The sequence below is a fragment of the Pecten maximus genome, chromosome 18 (genome assembly GCF_902652985.1).
Source record: "Pecten maximus chromosome 18, xPecMax1.1, whole genome shotgun sequence".
In the NCBI taxonomy this organism is placed as follows: domain Eukaryota; kingdom Metazoa; phylum Mollusca; class Bivalvia; order Pectinida; family Pectinidae; genus Pecten; species Pecten maximus.
The window spans coordinates 9,912,632-9,929,612 of NC_047032.1; positions in this window are offsets into that span (position 1 = coordinate 9,912,632).

Sequence of the window (16,981 nt, forward strand, 5' to 3'; positions counted from 1 at the left end):
AATAAATACGTATAACTTCATGTTACAAAATCGTCTTGATATTAAACAAGACTTTTCTTTTCCAGAAAGATATTAACAACATCATTCACAGTTATAACTCCTATAAAAGGTCCATGGGGTCCGTCTTGCTCACATGGTTATAAATGCTTTATCTGATTAAGCCAGTACACACTATGAATGAACAAAGTGACCAGACAGGTCCTCGGCCTATATGACAATGAAGACTATGGGTGTTAATCAATGGGTCAGACAGGTCCTAGGTCTATATGACAATGAAAACTATGGGTGTTAATTAATGGGTCAGACAGGTCCTAGGCCTATATGACAATGAGGACTATGGGTGTTAATTAACAGGTCAGACAGGTCCTAGGTCTATATGACAATGAAGACTATGGGTGTTAATGGATCAGACAGTTCCTAGGTCTATATGACAATGAAGACTATGGGTGTTAATTAATGGGTCAGACAGGTCCTAGGTCTATATGACAATGGAGACTATGGGTGGTAATTAATGGGTCAGACAGGTCCTAGGCCTATATGACAATAAAGACTATGGGTGGTAATTAATGGGTCAGACAGGCCCTAGGTCTATATGACAATGAAGACTATGGGTGGTAATTAATGTGTCAGACAGGTCCTAGGTCTATATGACAATGAAGACTATGGGTGGTAATTAATGGGTCAGACAGGTCCTAGGTCTATATGACAATGAAGACTATGGGTGTTAATTAATGGGTCAGACAGGTCCTAGGTCTATATGACAATGAAGACTATGGTTGGTAATTAATGGGTCAGACAGGCCCTAGGCCTATATGACAATGAAGACTATGGGTGGTAATTAATGGGTCAGACAGGTCCTAGGTCTATATGACAATGAAGACTATGGGTGTTAATTAATGGGTCAGATAGTTCCTAGGTCTATATGACAATGAAGACTATGGGTGGTAATTAATTGGTCAGACAGTTCCTAGGCCTATATGACAATGAAGAATATGGGTGTTAATGGGTCAGACAGTTCCTAGGCCTATATGACAATGAAGACTATGGTTGTTTATTAATGGGTCAGACAGGTCCTAAGCCTATATGACAATGAAGACTATTGATGTTAATTAATGGGTTAGACAAGTCCTAGGTAGGTATGACAATGGAGACTATTGGTATTAATTAATGGGTTAGACAGGCCCTAGGTCTATATGACAATGAAGACTATGGGTGTTAATTAATGGGCCAGACAGGTCCTAGGCCTATATGACAATGAAGACTATGGGTGTTAATTAATGGGTCAGACAGGCCCTAGGTCTATATGACAATGAAGACTATCAGTGGTAATTAATGGGTCAGACAGGTCCTAAGCCTATATGACAATGAAGACTATGGGTGGTAATTAATGGGTCAGACAGGTCCTAGGTCTATATGACAATGAAGACTATGGGTGGTAATTAATGGGTCAGACAGTTCCTAGGCCTATATGACAATGAAGACTATGGGTGTTAATTAACGGGTCAGACAGTTCCTAGGTCTATATGACAATGAGGACTATGGGTGGTAATTAATTGGTCAGACAGGTCCTAGGTCTTTATGACAATGAAGATTATGGGTGGTAATTAATGTGTCAGACAGGTCCTAGGCAGGTTTGACAATGAAGACTATAGGTGGTAATTAATGGATCAGACAGTTCCTAGGCCTATATGACAATGAAGACTATGGGTGGTAATTAATGGGTCAGACAGGTCCTAGGTCTTTATGACAATGAAGACTATGGGTGGTAATTAATGGGTCAGACAGGTCCTAGGCCTGTATGACAATGAAGACTATGGGTGGTAATTAACGGGTCAGACAGGTCCTAGGCCTGTATGACAATGAAGACTATGGGTGGTAATTAACGGGTCAGACAGTTCCTAGGTCTATATGACAATGAGGACTATGGGTGGTAATTAATTGGTCAGACAGTTCCTAGGCCTATATGACAATGAAGAATATGGGTGTTAATTAATGGGTCAGACAGTTCCTAGGCCTATATGACAATGAAGACTATGGTTGTTAATTAATGGGTCAGACAGTTCGTAGGCATATATGGCAATGAAGACTATAGGTGTTTATTAATGGGTCAGACAGGTCCTAGGTATATATGACAATGGAGACTATTGATGTTAATTAATGGGTTAGAGAAGTCCTAGGTAGGTATAACAATGGAGACTATTGGTATTAATTAATGGGTTAGATAGGCCCTAGGTCTATATGACAATGAAGACTATGGGTGTTAATTAATGGGTCAGACAGGTCCTAGGCCTATATGACAATGAAGACTATGGGTGTTAATCAATGGGTCAGACAGGTCCTAGGTCTATATGACAATGAAGACTATGGGTGGTAATTAATGGGTCAGACAGGTCCTAAGCCTATATGATAATGAAGACTATGGGTGTTAATTAATGGGTCAGACAGTTCCTAGGCCTATATGACAATGAAGACTATGGGTGTTCATCAATGGGTCAGACAGGTCCTAGGTCTATATGACAATGAAGACTATGGGTGGTAATTAATGGGTCAGACAGGCCCTAGGTCTGTATGACAATGAAGACTATGGGTGGTAATTAATGGGTCAGACAGGTCCTAGGTCTATATGACAATGAAGACTATGGGTGGTAATTAATGGGTCAGACAGGTCCTAGGCCTATATGACAATGAAGACTATGGGTGGTAATTAATGGGTCAGACAGGTCATAGGCCTATATGACAATGAAGACTATGGGTGGTAATTAATGGGTCAGGGAGGCCCTAGGTCTATATGACAATGAAGACTATGGGTGTTAATTAATGGGTCAGACAGGTCCTAGGCCTATATGACAATGAAGACTATGGTTGGTAATTAATGGGTCAGACAGGCCCTAGGCCTATATGACAATGAAGACTATGGGTGGTAATTAATGGGTCAGACAGGTCCTAGGTCTATGTGACAATGAAGACTATGGGTGTTAATTAATGGGTCAGACAGGTTCTAGGTCTATATGACAATGAAGACTATGGGTGGTAATTAATGGGTCAGACAGGTCCTAAGCCTATATGATAATGAAGACTATGGGTGTTAATTAATGGGTCAGACAGTTCCTAGGCCTATATGACAATGAAGACTATGGGTGTTCATCAATGGGTCAGACAGGTCCTAGGTCTATATGACAATGAAGACTATGGGTGGTAATTAATGGGTCAGACAGGCCCTAGGTCTGTATGACAATGAAGACTATGGGTGGTAATTAATGGGTCAGACAGGTCCTAGGTCTATATGACAATGAAGACTATGGGTGGTAATTAATGGGTCAGACAGGTCCTAGGCCTATATGACAATGAAGACTATGGGTGGTAATTAATGGGTCAGACAGGTCATAGGCCTATATGACAATGAAGACTATGGTTGGTAATTAATAGGTCAGGGAGGCCCTAGGTCTATATGACAATGAAGACTATGGGTGTTAATTAATGGGTCAGACAGGTCCTAGGCCTATATGACAATGAAGACTATGGTTGGTAATTAATGGGTCAGACAGGCCCTAGGCCTATATGACAATGAAGACTATGGGTGGTAATTAATGGGTCAGACAGGTCCTAGGTCTATGTGACAATGAAGACTATGGGTGTTAATTAATGGGTCAGACAGGTCATAGGCCGATATGACAATGAAGACTATGGGTGTTAATTAATGGGTCAGACAGGTCCTAGGCCTATATGACAATGAAGACTATGGTTGTTAATTAATGGGTCAGACAGTTCGTAGGCATATATGGCAATGAAGACTATAGGTGTTTATTAATGGGTCAGACAGGTCCTAGGTATATATGACAATGGAGACTATTGATGTTAATTAATGGGTTAGAGAAGTCCTAGGTAGGTATAACAATGGAGACTATTGGTATTAATTAATGGGTTAGACAGGCCCTAGGTCTATATGACAATGAAGACTATGGGTGTTAATTAATGGGTCAAACAGGTCCTAGGCCTATATGACAATGAAGACTATGGGTGTTAATCAATGGGTCAGACGGGTCCTAGGTCTATATGACAATGAAGACTATGGGTGGTAATTAATGGGTCAGACAGGTCCTAAGCCTATATGAAAATGAAGACTATGGGTGTTAATTAATGGGTCAGACAGTTCCTAGGCCTATATGAAAATCAAGACTATGGGTGTTCATCAATGGGTCAGACAGGTCCTAGGTCTATATGACAATGAAGACTATGGGTGGTAATTAATGGGTCAGACAGGCCCTAGGTCTGTATGACAATGAAGACTATGGGTGGTAATTAATGGGTCAGACAGGTCCTAGGTCTATATGACAATGAAGACTATGGGTGGTAATTAATGGGTCAGACAGGTCCTAGGCCTATATGACAATGAAGACTATGGGTGGTAATTAATGGGTCAGACAGGTCTTAGGCCTATATGACAATGAAGACTATGGGTGGTAATTAATAGGTCAGGGAGGCCCTATGTCTATATGACAATGAAGACTATGGGTGTTAATTAATGGGTCAGACAGGTCCTAGGCCTATATGACAATGAAGACTATGGTTGGTAATTAATGGGTCAGACAGGCTCTAGGCCTATATGACAATGAAGACTATGGGTGGTAATTAATGGGTCAGACAGGTCCTAGGTCTATGTGACAATGAAGACTATGGGCGTTAATTAATGGGTCAGACAGGTCATAGGCCGATATGACAATGAAGACTATGGGTGTTAATTAATGGGTCAGACAGGTCCTAGGCCTATATGACAATGAAGACTATGGTTGTTAATTAATGGGTCAGACAGTTCGTAGGCATATATGGCAATGAAGACTATAGGTGTTTATTAATGGGTCAGACAGGTCCTAGGTATATATGACAATGGAGACTATTGATGTTAATTAATGGGTTAGACAGGCCCTAGGTCTATATGACAATGAAGACTATGGGTGTTAATTAATGGGTCAGACAGGTCCTAGGCCTATATGACAATGAAGACTATGGGTGTTAATCAATGGGTCAGACAGGTCCTAGGTCTATATGACAATGAAGACTATGGGTGGTAATTAATGGGTCAGACAGGTCCTAAGCCTATATGATAATGAAGACTATGGGTGTTAATTAATGGGTCAGACAGTTCCTAGGCCTATATGACAATGAAGACTATGGGTGTTCATCAATGGGTCAGACAGGTCCTAGGTCTATATGACAATGAAGACTATGGGTGGTAATTAATGGGTCAGACAGGCCCTAGGTCTGTATGACAATGAAGACTATGGGTGGTAATTAATGGGTCAGACAGGTCCTAGGTCTATATGACAATGAAGACTATGGGTGGTAATTAATGGGTCAGACAGGTCCTAGGCCTATATGACAATGAAGACTATGGGTGGTAATTAATGGGTCAGACAGGTCTTAGGCCTATATGACAATGAAGACTATGGGTGGTAATTAATAGGTCAGGGAGGCCCTAGGTCTATATGACAATGAAGACTATGGGTGTTAATTAATGGGTCAGACAGGTCCTAGGCCTATATGACAATGAAGACTATGGTTGGTAATTAATGGGTCAGACAGGCTCTAGGCCTATATGACAATGAAGACTATGGGTGGTAATTAATGGGTCAGACAGGTCCTAGGTCTATGTGACAATGAAGACTATGGGCGTTAATTAATGGGTCAGACAGGTCATAGGCCGATATGACAATGAAGACTATGGGTGTTAATTAATGGGTCAGACAGGTCCTAGGCCTATATGACAATGAAGACTATGGGTGGTAATTAATGGGTCAGACAGGTCCTAGGCCTATATGAGAATAAAGACTATGGGTGTTAATTAATGGGTCAGACAGGTCCTAGGCCTATATGACAATGAAGACTATGGGTGGTTATTAATGGGTCAGACAGGTCCTAGGTCTATATGACAATGAAGACTATGGGTGTTAATTAATGGGTCAGACAGGTCCTAGGTCTATATGACAATGAAGATTATGGGTGGTAATTAATGGGTCAGACAGGCCCTAGTTCTATATGACAATGAAGGGTATGGGTGGTAATTAATGGGTCAGACAGGTCCTAGGCCTATATGACAATGAAGACTATGGGTGTTAATCAATGGGTCAGACAGGTCCTAGGTCTATATGACAATGAAGACTATGGGTGGTAATTAATGGGTCAGACAGGTCCTAAGCCTATATGACAATGAAGACTATGGGTGTTAATTAATGGGTCAGACAGTTCCTAGGCCTATATGACAATGAAGACTATGGGTGTTCATCAATGGGTCAGACAGGTCCTAGGTCTATATGACAATGAAGACTATGGGTGGTAATTAATGGGTCAGACAGGTCCTAGGTCTGTATGACAATGAAGACTATGGGTGGTAATTAATGGGTCAGACAGGTCCTAGGTCTATATGACAATGAAGACTATCGGTGTTAATCAATAGGTCAGACAGGTCCTAGGTCTATATGACAATGAAGACTATGGGTGGTAATTAATGGGTCAGACAGGTCCTAAGCATATATGACAATGAAGACTATGGGTGTTAATTAATGGGTCAGACAGTTCCTAGGCCTATATGACAATGAAGACTATGGGTGTTCATCAATGGGTCAGACAGGTCCTAGGTCTATATGACAATGAAGACTATGGGTGGTAATTAATGGGTCAGACAGGCCCTAGGTCTGTATGACAATGAAGACTATGGGTGGTAATTAATGGGTCAGACAGGTCCTAGGTCTTTATGACAATGAAGACTATGGGTGGTAATTAATGGGTCAGACAGGTCCTAGGCCTATATGACAATGAAGACTATGGGTGGTAATTAATGGGTCAGACAGGTCTTAGGTCTATATGACAATGAAGACAATGGGTGGTAATTAATGGGTCAGACAGGTCCTAGGCCTATATGACAATGAAGACTATGGGTGGTAATTAATAGGTCAGGCAGGCCCTAGGTCTATATGACAATGAAGACTATGGGTGTTAATTAATGGGTCAGACAGGTCATAGGCCTATATGACAATGAAGACTATGGGTGGTAATTAATGGGTCAGACAGGCCCTAGGCCTATATGACAATGAGACTATGGGTGGTAATTAATGGGTCAGACAGGTCCTAGGTCTATGTGACAATGAAGACTATGGGTGTTAATTAATGGGTCAGACAGGTCCTAGGCCGATATGACAATGAAGACTATGGGTGTTAATTAATGGGTCAGACAGGTCCTAGGCCTATATGACAATGAAGACTATGGGTGTTAATTAATGGGTCAGACATTTCCTAGGCCTATACGACAATGAAGACTATGGGTGTTCATCAATGGGTCAGACAGGTCCTAGGTCTATATGACAATGAAGACTATGGTTGGTAATTAATAGGTCAGACAGGTCCTAGGCCTATATGACAATGAAGACTATTGATGGTAATTAATGGGTCAGAGAGGACCTAGGTCTGTATGACAATGAAGACTATGGGTGGTAATTAATGGGTCAGACAGGCCCTAGGCCTATATGACAATGAGACTATGGGTGGTAATTAATGGGTCAGACAGGTCCTAGGTCTATGTGACAATGAAGACTATGGGTGTTAATTAATGGGTCAGACAGGTCCTAGGCCGATATGACAATGAAGACTATGGGTGTTAATTAATGGGTCAGACAGGTCCTAGGCCTATATGACAATGAAGACTATGGGTGTTAATTAATGGGTCAGGTAGTTCCTAGGCCTATATGACAATGAAGACTATGGGTGTTCATCAATGGGTCAGACAGGTCCTAGGTCTATATGACAATGAAGACTATGGGTGGTAATTAATAGGTCAGACAGGTCCTAGGCCTATATGACAATGAAGACTATGGGTGGTAATTAATGGGTCAGACAGGACCTAGGTCTGTATGACAATGAAGACTATGGGTGGTAATTAATGGGTCAGACAGATCCTAGGCTTATATGACAATGAAGACTATGGGTGGTAATTAATAGGTCAGGCAGGCCCTAGGTCTATATGAAAATGAAGACTATGGGTGTTAATTAATGGGTCAGACAGGTCCTAGGCCTATATGACAATGAAGACTATGGGTGGTAATTAATGGGTCAGACAGGCCCTAGGCCTATATGACAATGAGACTATGGGTGGTAATTAATGGGTCAGACAGGTCCTAGTTCTATATGACAATGAAGGCTATGGGTGGTAATTAATGGGTCAGACAGGTCCTAGGCATATATGACAATGAAGACTATGGGTGTTAATCAATGGGTCAGACAGGTCCTAGGTCTATATGACAATGAAGACTATGGGTGGTAATTAATGGGTCAGACAGGTCCTAAGCCTATATGACAATGAAGACTATGGATGTTAATTAATGGGTCAGACAGTTCCTAGGCCTATATGACAATGAAGACTATGGGTGTTCATCAATGGGTCAGACAGGTCCTAGGTCTATATGACAATGAAGACTATGAGTGGTAATTAATGGGTCAGACAGGCCCTAGGTCTGTATGACAATGAAGACTATGGGTGGTAATTAATGGGTCAGACAGGTCCTAGGTCTATATGACAATGAAGACTATGGGTGTTAATCAATGGGTCAGACAGGTCCTAGGTCTATATGACAATGAAGACTATGGGTGGTAATTAATGGGTCAGACAGGTCCTAAGCCTATATGACAATGAAGACTATGGGTGTTAATTAATGGGTCAGACAGTTCCTAGGCCTATATGACAATGAAGACTATGGGTGTTCATCAATGGGTCAGACAGGTCCTAGGTCTATATGACAATGAAGACTATGGGTGGTAATTAATGGGTCAGACAGGCCCTAGGTCTGGTATGACAATGAAGACTATGGGTGGTAATTAATGGGTCAGACAGGTCCTAGGTCTATATGACAATGAAGACTATGTGTGGTAATTAATGGGTCAGACAGGTCCTAGGCCTATATGACAATGAAGACTATGGGTGGTAATTAATGGGTCAGACAGGTCCTAGGTCTGTATGACAATGAAGACTATGGGTGTTCATCAATGGGTCAGACAGGTCCTAGGTCTATATGAGAATGAAGACTATGGGTGGTAATTAATGGGTCAGACAGGTCCTAGGCCTATATGACAATGAAGACTATGGGTGGTAATTAATGGGTCAGACAGGTCCTAGGTCTGTATGACAATGAAGACTATGGGTGGTAATTAATGGGTCAGACAGATCCTAGGCCTATATGACAATGAAGACTATGGGTGGTAATTAATAGGTCAGGCAGGCCCTAGGTCTATATGAAAATCAAGACTATGGGTGTTAATTAATGGGTCAGACAGGTCCTAGGCCTATATGACAATGAAGACTATGGGTGGTAATTAATGGGTCAGACAGGTCCTAGGTCTATATGACAATGAAGACTATGGGTGGTAATTAATGGGTCAGACAGGTCCTAGGCCTATATGACAATGAAGACTATGGGTGGTAATTAATGGGTCAGACAGGTCATAGGCCTATATGACAATGAAGACTATGGATGGTAATTAATAGGTCAGGCAGGCCCTAGGTCTGTATGACAATGAAGACTATGGGTGTTCATCAATGGGTCAGACAGGTCCTAGGTCTATATGAGAATGAAGACTATGGGTGGTAATTAATGGGTCAGACAGGTCCTAGGCCTATATGACAATGAAGACTATGGGTGGTAATTAATGGGTCAGACAGGTCCTAGGTCTGTATGACAATGAAGACTATGGGTGGTAATTGATGGGTCAGACAGATCCTAGGCCTATATGACAATGAAGACTATGGGTGGTAATTAATAGGTCAGGCAGGCCCTAGGTCTATATGAAAATCAAGACTATGGGTGTTAATTAATGGGTCAGACAGGTCCTAGGCCTATATGACAATGAAGACTATGGGTGGTAATTAATGGGTCAGACAGGTCCTAGGTCTATATGACAATGAAGACTATGGGTGGTAATTAATGGGTCAGACAGGTCCTAGGCCTATATGACAATGAAGACTATGGGTGGTAATTAATGGGTCAGACAGGTCATAGGCCTATATGACAATGAAGACTATGGATGGTAATTAATAGGTCAGGCAGGCCCTAGGTCTATATGACAATGAAGACTATGGGTTTTAATTAATGGGTCAGACAGGCCCTAGGTCTATATGACAATGAAGACTATGGGTGGTAATTAATGTGTCAGACAGGTCCTAGGTCTATATGACAATGAAGACTATGGGTGGTAATTAATGGGTCAGACAGGTCCTAGGTCTATATGACAATGAAGACTATGGGTGTTAATTAATGGGTCAGACAGGTCCTAGGTCTATATGACAATGAAGACTATGGGTGGTAATTAATGGGTCAGACAGGTCCTAGGTCTATATGACAATGAAGACTATGGGTGTTAATTAATAGGTCAGATAGTTCCTAGGTCTATATGACAATGAAGACTATGGGTGGTAATTAATTGGTCAGACAGTTCCTAGGCCTATATGACAATGAAGAATATGGGTGTTAATGGGTCAGACAGTTCCTAGGTCTATATGACAATGAAGACTATGAGTGGTAATTAATGGGTCAGACAGGCCCTAGGTCTGTATGACAATGAAGACTATGGGTGGTAATTAATGGGTCAGACAGGTCCTAGGTCTATATGACAATGAAGACTATGGGTGTTAATCAATGGGTCAGACAGGTCCTAGGTCTATATGACAATGAAGACTATGGGTGGTAATTAATGGGTCAGACAGGTCCTAGGTCTGTATGACAATGAAGACTATGGGTGTTCATCAATGGGTCAGACAGGTCCTAGGTCTATATGACAATGAAGACTATGGGTGGTAATTAATGGGTCAGACAGGTCCTAGCCCTATATGACAATGAAGACTATGGGTGGTAATTAATGGGTCAGACAGGTCCTAGGTCTGTATGACAATGAAGACTATGGGTGGTAATTAATGGGTCAGACAGATCCTAGGCCTATATGACAATGAAGACTATGGGTGGTAATTAATAGGTCAGGCAGGCCCTAGGTCTATATGAAAATCAAGACTATGGGTGTTAATTAATGGGTCAGACAGGTCCTAGGCCTATATGACAATGAAGACTATGGGTGGTAATTAATGGGTCAGACAGGTCCTAGGTCTATATGACAATGAAGACTATGGGTGGTAATTAATGGGTCAGACAGGTCCTAGGCCTATATGACAATGAAGACTATGGGTGGTAATTAATGGGTCAGACAGGTCATAGGCCTATATGACAATGAAGACTATGGATGGTAATTAATAGGTCAGGCAGGCCCTAGGTCTATATGACAATGAAGACTATGGGTTTTAATTAATGGGTCAGACAGTTCCTAGGTCTATATGACAATGAAGACTATGGGTGGTAATTAATGTGTCAGACAGGTCCTAGGTCTATATGACAATGAAGACTATGGGTGGTAATTAATGGGTCAGACAGGTCCTAGGTCTATATGACAATGAAGACTATGGGTGTTAATTAATGGGTCAGACAGGTCCTAGGTCTATATGACAATGAAGACTATGGGTGGTAATTAATGGGTCAGACAGGTCCTAGGTCTATATGACAATGAAGACTATGGGTGTTAATTAATAGGTCAGATAGTTCCTAGGTCTATATGACAATGAAGACTATGGGTGGTAATTAATTGGTCAGACAGTTCCTAGGCCTATATGACAATGAAGAATATGGGTGTTAATGGGTCAGGCAGTTCCTAGGTCTATATGACAATGAAGACTATGGTTGTTAATTAATGGGTCAGACAGTTCGTAGGCATATATGGCAATGAAGACTATGGGTGTTTATTAATGGATCAGACAGGTCCTAGGTCTATATGACAATGAAGACTATTGGTATTAATTAATGGGTCAGACAGGTCCTAGGTATATATGACAATGAAGACTATGGGTGTTAATTAATGGGTCAGACAGGTCCTAGGTCTATATGACAATGAGACTATGGGTGTTAATTAATGGGTCAGACAGTTCCTAGGTCTATATGACAATGAAGACTATGGGTGGTAATTAATGGGTCAGACAGTTCCTAGGTCTATATGACAATGAAGACTATGAGTGGTAATTAATGGGTCAGACAGGCCCTAGGTCTGTATGACAATGAAGACTATGGGTGGTAATTAATGGGTCAGACAGGTCCTAGGTCTATATGACAATGAAGACTATGGGTGTTAATCAATGGGTCAGACAGGTCCTAGGTCTATATGACAATGAAGACTATGGGTGGTAATTAATGGGTCAGACAGGTCCTAGGTCTGTATGACAATGAAGACTATGGGTGTTCATCAATGGGTCAGACAGGTCCTAGGTCTATATGACAATGAAGACTATGGGTGGTAATTAATGGGTCAGACAGGTCCTAGCCCTATATGACAATGAAGACTATGGGTGGTAATTAATGGGTCAGACAGGTCCTAGGTCTGTATGACAATGAAGACTATGGGTGGTAATTAATGGGTCAGACAGATCCTAGGCCTATATGACAATGAAGACTATGGGTGGTAATTAATAGGTCAGGCAGGCCCTAGGTCTATATGAAAATCAAGACTATGGGTGTTAATTAATGGGTCAGACAGGTCCTAGGCCTATATGACAATGAAGACTATGGGTGGTAATTAATGGGTCAGACAGGTCCTAGGTCTATATGACAATGAAGACTATGGGTGGTAATTAATGGGTCAGACAGGTCCTAGGCCTATATGACAATGAAGACTATGGGTGGTAATTAATGGGTCAGACAGGTCCTAGGCCTATATGACAATGAAGACTATGGATGGTAATTAATAGGTCAGGCAGGCCCTAGGTCTATATGACAATGAAGACTATGGGTTTTAATTAATGGGTCAGACAGTTCCTAGGTCTATATGACAATGAAGACTATGGGTGGTAATTAATGGGTCAGACAGGTCCTAGGTCTATATGACAATGAAGACTATGGGTGGTAATTAATGGGTCAGACAGGTCCTAGGTCTATATGACAATGAAGACTATGGGTGTTAATTAATGGGTCAGACAGGTCCTAGGTCTATATGACAATGAAGACTATGGGTGGTAATTAATGGGTCAGACAGGTCCTAGGTCTATATGACAATGAAGACTATGGGTGTTAATTAATAGGTCAGATAGTTCCTAGGTCTATATGACAATGAAGACTATGGGTGGTAATTAATTGGTCAGACAGTTCCTAGGCCTATATGACAATGAAGAATATGGGTGTTAATGGGTCAGGCAGTTCCTAGGTCTATATGACAATGAAGACTATGGTTGTTAATTAATGGGTCAGACAGTTCGTAGGCATATATGGCAATGAAGACTATGGGTGTTTATTAATGGATCAGACAGGTCCTAGGTCTATATGACAATGAAGACTATTGGTATTAATTAATGGGTCAGACAGGTCCTAGGTATATATGACAATGAAGACTATGGGTGTTAATTAATGGGTCAGACAGGTCCTAGGTCTATATGACAATGAGACTATGGGTGTTAATTAATGGGTCAGACAGTTCCTAGGTCTATATGACAATGAAGACTATGGGTGGTAATTAATGGGTCAGACAGGTCTAGGGTCTATATGACAATGAAGACTATGGGTGTTAATTAATGGGTGAGACAGGTCCTCGGCCTATATGACAATGGAGACTATGGGTGTTAGTTAATGGGTCAGACAGGTCCTAGGTCTATATGACAATGAAGACTATGGGTGTTAATCAATGGGTCAGACAGGTCCTAGGTAGGTATGACAATGAAGACTATGGGTGTTAATTAATGGGTCAGACAGGTCCTAGGCCTATATGACAACGAGACTATAGGTGTTAATTAATGGGTCAGACAGGTCCTCGGCCTATATGACTATGAAGACTATGGGTGGTAATTAATGGGTCAGACAGGTCCTAGGTCTATATGACAATGTAAACTATGGGTGTTAAGTGATGGGTCAGACAGGTCCTAGGCCTATATGACAATGAAGACTATGGGTGGTAATTAATGGGTCAGACAGGTCCTAGGCCTATATGACAATGAAGACTATGGGTGGTAATTAATGGGTCAGACAGATCCTAGGTCTATATGATAATGAAGACTATGGGTGGCAATTAATGGGTCAGACAGGTCCTAGGCCTATATGACAATGAGGACTATGGGTGGCAATTAATGGGTCAGACAGTTCCTAGGTCTGTATGACAATGAAGACTATGGGTGGTAATTAATGGGTCAGACAGTTCCTAGGTCTATATTACAATAATGTCCCTGAAGACAGATAAAAGGTAATTATTTTGTATAAATTTGAAATAAAAATGTTAAACTGATTATTTTTTTTATTGATTATCTGAATTATTAATCAAAATCTGTACAGATGGTTTATATTCAATTTTAACTTGGCCTTTTATATGTTATTGACATCAGACTACGTCAGTGTAAATTCGGGGCCGCAGTGGCCGAGTTGTTAATGTGTCCCGACACTGGTTTTTCTCCGGGTACTTCGGCTTTCCTCCACTTCCAAAACCGGTGCATCTTTAAATGAACCCTGGCATTTAATAGGACGTTAAACAAAAATAAACCAAACCAAAGTGTGAGTTGACTTCCTAATGTTTTTTTATTCTTAAGTGAATATCCAGTCGTACAGGTAAAGGGTGATAACTCAAATTCTATTTGATGAAATGTACTGTTTTAACTTAATTAAATCACAATGGGCTAATTAGTCAACATAACTTATGCAGTATATACACAGTCATCCATAAAAAAACTATACACAATCTTTTTTACTTGATGAGGTATTGTAAGTGCATCACAATCTTTCACTAAGCAACTTCTTGAGATTAAAGATCAATAATTGCCAATGGCAATCTTTTATGAACACCTCAATGAAGTTTCAGGGAGAGCCAAGGGAGGGACCTTTAATCAAAGATATTCCAAAAATGCACAAAACTTTTTTTTTTTAAAAACACATACGATAATATTACACTTAATGAATTATCCTTAAAAAAACCTGTTATTCAGTAGAAATATGCTCCCAATTTAAAATTTCTAAAAAGACATAATATTGCAAAAATTTGTTGCATTTCAGGATTGTAGATCATCAATAAACATATCGACTATCGATTGACTGTAAAAGCATTATGATAAGAAATTATCCAGAAACAAGAGATCCCAGAGGGATCTTGGCGCCCACCATTGAATGATCTTCATAGGTTCCATGTCAGATTGATCTTTTCTCTACTTTTCCCTTCATTGTACTAATCTGTGCAAATTGAGACATCCCTCCAGTACTTTTCAAACAAGGGAATCCTAGCTATATAAGAAATTTGAGATTTAACGATAATGGCTGTTTGTTTGCCAGGTTGTTTTCAGGACAGACTGGTCCAAAAATGCAATACAAGGGACCAAGGGGAACCTACTTATGAAATTTGAGAAAGATCCATTCAGTAATTTGAGAAATAGAGATAACAAACTTCAATTGTCAAAATCCAAGATGGTGGTCTGTCGGCCATATTGTTTTCCAATTGATCTCAAAATGCAATAAGCATAACGAGGCACCAAGGGGAACCTCCATATGAAATTTGAGAAAGATCCATTCAGTACTTTCTCAGAAATAGCGATAACAAACTTCAATTGTCAAAATCCAAGATGGCTGCCTGTCGGCCATGTTGTTTTCCGATTGGTCTCAAAATGCAATATGCATAACTAGGCGACAAGGGAAACTTACATATGAAATTTGAGAAAGATCCCTTAAATACTTTCTAGGAAATAGTGATAACAAACTTCAATTGTCAAAATCCAAGATGGCTGCCTGTCGGCCATGTTGTTTTCCGATTGGTCTCAAATCGCAATATGCATAACTAAGCACCAAGGGGAACCTACATATGAAATTTGAGAAAGATCCCTTCAGTACTTTCTCAGAAATAGCGATAACAATCTTCAATTGTCAAAATCCAAGATGGCTGCCTGTCGGCCATGTTGTTTTCGGATTGGTCTCAAAACGCAATATGCATAACTAGGCACCAAGGGGAACCTTCATATGAAATTTGAGAAAGATCCCTTCAGTACTTTCTCAGAAATAGCGATAACAATCTTCAATTGTCAAAATCCAAGATGGCTGCCTGTCGGCCATGTTGTTTTCAGATTGGTCTCAAAATGCAATATGCATAACTAGGCACCAAGGGGAACCTTCATATGAAATTTGAGAAAGATCCCTTCAGTACTTTCTCAGAAATAGCGATAACAATCTTCAATTGTCAAAATCCAAGATGGCTGCCTGTCGGCCACATTGTTTTCAGATTGGTCTCAAAACGCAATATGCATAACTAGGCACCAAGGGAAACCTACTTATGAAATTTCAGAAAGATCCATTCAGTACATTCTCAGAAATAGCGATAACAAACTTCAATTGTCAAAATCCAAGATGGCTGCCTGTCGGCCATGTTGTTTTCGGATTGGTCTCAAAACGCAATAAGCATAACTAGGCACCAAGGGGAACCTTCATATGAAATTTGAGAAAGATCCCTTCAGTACTTTCTCAGAAATAGCGATAACAAACTTCAATTGTCAAAATCCAAGATGGCTGCCTGTCGGCCATGTTGTTTTCGGATTGGTCTCAAAACGCAATATGCATAACTAGGCACCAAGGGGAACCTTCATATGAAATTTGAGAATGATCCCTTCAGTACTTTTTCAGAAATAGCGATAACAAACTTCAATTGTCAAAATCCAAGATGGCTGCCTGTCGGCCATGTTGTTTTCCGATTGGTCTCAAAATGCAATATGCATAACTAGGCACCAAGAGGAACCTACATATGAAATTTGAGAAAGATCCCTTCAGTACTTTCTGAGAAATAGCGATAACAAGAATTGTTTACGGACGGACGGACGACGGACCACGGACGCAGGGCGATTTGAATAGCCCACCATCTGATGATGGTGGGCTAAAAAACAACACAGTGTTCAAATCAT